The sequence below is a fragment of the Aptenodytes forsteri genome, unplaced genomic scaffold (genome assembly GCF_000699145.1).
Source record: "Aptenodytes forsteri isolate BGI_AS27 unplaced genomic scaffold, ASM69914v1 Scaffold231, whole genome shotgun sequence".
Taxonomy (NCBI): domain Eukaryota; kingdom Metazoa; phylum Chordata; class Aves; order Sphenisciformes; family Spheniscidae; genus Aptenodytes; species Aptenodytes forsteri.
This window is the reverse complement of record NW_008796046.1, coordinates 1,556,127-1,560,620: the sequence shown is the minus strand read 5'-3', so window position 1 is coordinate 1,560,620 and position 4,494 is coordinate 1,556,127. Positions and strand designations below refer to the sequence as shown.

The window sequence follows — 4,494 nt, the reverse complement described above, 5'->3', positions numbered from 1 at the left end:
TCCCAAGTAACAAGTGATAGGACAAGAGGAAATGGCCTCAAGGAAAAATCTCTTCACTGAAAGGGTTATCAAGAATTGGAACAGACTGCTCAGGGAAGTGGTTGAGTCCCCATCCCTGGAGGTATTTAAAAGACGAGTAGATGAGGCGCTTAGGGACATGGTTTAGTGGTGGACTTGGCAGTGCTAGGTTAATGGTTGGACTTGATGATCTTAAAGGTCTTTTCCAACCTAAACGATTCTATGATTCTATGATTCTGTGAAAGTCGGAAAAATGGTAGCTTTCTGTTCCTCCCGCCTACTTTCCCAGGGCAATGTGCTTGTAGCTGGTGCCCATTTCGGTAGTTGGGCCAGCTGTGCTTTTTTGGGCTTTTTCTCAGTTAATCCCTGGGGAAGTTTGAATCCTTCCCACTTTGAGAGACCTAGATTTGACCATAAAGTTTCCTGAACAGACTTGTGAATAATAAATTTATTGGTGGAAAGAGTAATTTCATACAGTAAAATTGCAGTGGATAATGAATTCAGGGGATAAAAAATTGCACCCAGCTCTCCTAAATGTATTTAGTCCCTCTGCATCAAAACAGCGTTGGAGTTAGGGAATGTCGGGGCTGGGAATGACTTTCCACGGAGCCTGATCTTTTTAGGAGCAAGACTGAACTGAGACCACTTAGGCTGTTACTGAAGATGTTTGTCTACTCTGGTCTTAAAAACAGTTTCCCTAAACAACCTGTTCCAGGGTTTTACTATCCGCAGAGTTATGTTTTTTCTTAATCTGAATTCAAACTAATCATAATCTGAAACCAAACTAGCAATTTCTTGTCCTCTTTCCTCAGTATATAAAGGCCATTTCTTCTCTCTCGCTTTTGCAATAATCTTTTATAGATGGGAAGACACCTCTTCTTACAAACTTCTCTAAATCAGTTCCTTCATCCTTTTCTGCTTTCTGAACTCCGACTCTCCTGGGAACATTCCCACATTTATCTGGATCTTTCTCAAAGTGTGTTGCTTACTTTGCATTTTAATCCACTCTTGCAAAATGCTCCCAGCTCCTTTTGCCCCAGCATTATCCACAAATTTTTAAGCTCACTCTCTACTCCTCATTAATGAAAATACAGGCTGGTTCCAGGATCTCCCTTGACGTCTCCTCGCTGACATGTACTATTGATAACTCTCTTTCGTACAGTTGTTCAGTGTCAGTCTCTAGTCATTCCTTGTGGATGAGAAAGCAATTTAAAAGTAGTTAAGATTCTGCCCTCAAAATCTTACATGAAGCTGTGCACTTTGATGTATTTTTAGCAATGTCCGTTGTGTTACGTACCTCCTGGGGGATTTGAATTATTTTTCTCTTTCTTTCTTTTATATACTGCTGTACGACTTGACATTACCGGAGCAAGGGGCAGTAAAGAAATGAACAGAGATTTGATTTAAAAGCGAAAAAATAAATTACTTCTTTACACAGCAGTGCTGTCTTCTGAGACTTCTGGCTGCTGGAGTTCATGGAGGCAGATGGTTTCCCTGAGGTCACAAGGGGATGAGACAAACCCCACGGCCAGGATGCCCACAGGGGGCTGCTGAGATGTCTAGGCAGGAACATACCTTCTATCATCCCTCATACACCAGCCCAGGTGCTGGCGGGGTATGAGGGGATGGAAAGCGGCCAGATTTGTGTTTTCCTCCCCGCAGAGCATCTCCCACAGCCGTTGCAGAGTAATGGGCCAGGCAGGCAGTTGCTGTGACCCAGAATGACTTTTCTTATGTACTCATAAGCAGCTTTCACTTATCAATAGGACTGATGGAGTGAGGTCCCAGTGGAGATCTGGCTCATCCCTGTCATCATCTGTCATTATTGTGGGTGACACGGTACAGAGCTGGCCTCAGTTTGGCTCTCAGATGCCAGCTGGGCAACCAAAAAAAATCTATCCTTATATCTGCTGATGGGACAGAAGTGAACCGGGATCCACAATGAAATTAAGTGTGACATCTCCCCATGGCTTTTAAAATGAAAATCCCCCAGGAGGTAACTGTGAGATGGCTTAGCCTCTCCATCTGGGGGAAGACTCTTAGAAGCGCTGAGATGTCCTTCACCGTTTCTGCTGAGGAGACACCCCCAATGATAAGGCTGTACGATGTACCGCAGTGTTTCTGCAAATGAGGGCTGGAAGGGGGAGATTTTGGACAGGCATATTGAGCGGGATTTGTCCAGTCAGCAGGGCTGACCTCCTCCCTTCTTGCATAAAGAAGGAAAAAGCACTGTGACAATGTGAAAGCCTGTTCCTGAGCCAGGACCTGGGCTGGGATTACGGCCGAAGCATCGTTTTTCACTGGCCTTCCAAGTGCTTCTAGAGGTTACGGTGTTGTGTTAAGATGCAATCGCCTGCCTTTGTAATTTTCTTTCCGAGGCTCGGGAGGAGGGCATTTCTCTGAGTTGCTGGAATCCTGCTGGACCCAGCCCAAAACAAGTGAGATTGAACTTAACCCATCAGTGGGGTGCCTGGTGAGATCGCAGCCGCGGGCTCTGAAAGCAGATGCTCAGGGGCAGCTTCTGTGGGTAAACTCTGGTCTTTGGGCTCCTTTGTCTTTCCCCGCCTGCTTTTTGTGTGTATAGATACAGCTGAGAAACTACCTCTGTTTCAGCTTGTTTAAAGAAAAATAAAGATAATTCACCCAGGCCTACACTTTAAAACAGAAAACAAAATCTGTGGTTAGTGGCATCGTCAGGAAAGTTTTCTAGAAGCCCATTTAGGTTCAGGATGGGGTCAAAAGCTTTGTTTTGGCTATTCAACCCATCCATCCAGAATGTCCTTGTTCCTTTATCCAAAACTGAGGGAAGCTTGGGGATTTTTTAATAAGATGTTATTTTTTTCCTTTCTTTATTTCAGGCCGGGTGGGATGGGGACAGCTATGGAAAGTTATATATCCTAGTAGATTCACTTTTTTTTTCAAACCATAGGAGTGGGTGCAAGGAAAGGGAGATTCCCATGTCCCAGTACAGCAGGGAGAAGAGTTTTGCTCTCTCTTTGAACGGGATAAATTTGACTGTCGGGTGCTTTGCACATTTGGGGAGCGAATGTCCTCAACAGTGAACTGGAGTCAGAGCGGACCCGTATTCCTTCTCTTGGCCATTTTAATGAGCCCTCAGCACGAGGTGGCACGGATGCACTGCAGATCCGTCACTGTGCTTCGGCCGACTCCCCATCCTCCCTAGGTGAACCTTCGGGCAACAACCTTTCCGTCCACCGGTAAAGCTGAGTAAGGTTGTCAAATACCCTCCCCTCTTCTAATGTCAACATGCCTATATTTGAACCTTTGCTCCGAATATTTAATGCATTTACTAATACATTTATGAGGAGTCATTCGGAGGTTTCCTGGCGGAGGGGCCCCGGCTCGCAGGGGCAATAACAACGCCTTTGGTTCGGCATTAGGCAAACACGTTCAGTGTGGTTGCAGACTTCGGCTTCGGTAGAGGCTTTCAAAGGTTTGTAAATATTTACACACACTCCCGAATGAGGGGGAGCAGGGGGGGCCTTTAAACACTGAACCTGGAGAGGAATGTGAGTCAGAAATAACAAACAGGAGGCCCGCCTGAGTCAGAAAAAAATAAGGGAAGAACAAGAACAAAATCTCGACACCTCATTAATCCCTTAACTTCTCCTAAGGCATTACCTCATGAGGAATTCCTATAAATCTTATGGATTTGTTTTCATCTATTAATAGAGTCAGCTCAAGAGTCCGACTCATGCTCCTCTCTCCTTTCCCTGTCCCAAACCAGCCTTAGAGTCTTTCTGTCCAAAATAACAATGCTGAGTAAGATTTAGGAGAGATGTCAGCAATTCCCCCCCCTCTCCAAACTGCCTGTCTTACAGTAGTTTCAAGACTCCATCAAGTTCACAGCCCCGTGGTGTTGGGTACATCATGAGATCTGAGCGCTAGCGTCCAGCCAAGCATCTGACCAAACATGAACACTTCCCTCCTGGGCTATCTCTACAGCCCATGGAGAAATGGCATCTCTACGGCATGGTTAATCTCATCCAAAAGTCAATGCCTGTTGCGCTGTTATGTCCAGTGACTCAACTTGGAGTATTTTAGGAGAATGGGGTAGCCGGGTTTTGAGAATGGCTGGAGATCCGTCATCCATGGATCAATGAAAGAGATTCCCCAATTCATGGGTTGCACTTCTGAAAAACCTCAAGGCAGCCGCTTGCAAGCGGACAAAGTGAGGGAACCCCACACCGTGGCCGACTTATCCCAACGAGTATGGCTTTAATTAAAAGCAGAAGCAAAACAAGCAGTGGAAGTCCGTGTGATATTTGGCGACTTGTCATCCTACACTGTGCTCCTGCCGTGCTGCCGGCTCCTGGGCCGGGGCTCGGGGTGGTATAGGGCCAGCTGCCCGGCTGCTTGTGCTGTGCTGGGAGACAGTCGGAGGGGAAAGTGCAGAGTCTGGCCCTGCTAGTATCGGTTGGGGTTTCCCCGGTAGGGGCCGGGGCGGGTTTTGGG

The 4,494-nt window shown here is 46.4% G+C and overlaps 1 protein-coding gene across 1 annotated transcript in view; it reads left to right on the top strand.

Moving 5' to 3' along the window:
• Positions 1–4,494, top strand: part of WNT11 (Wnt family member 11) — a 23,919-nt gene that overhangs the window by 17,631 nt on the left and 1,794 nt on the right. The gene's annotated exons all lie outside the window — the stretch shown is intronic.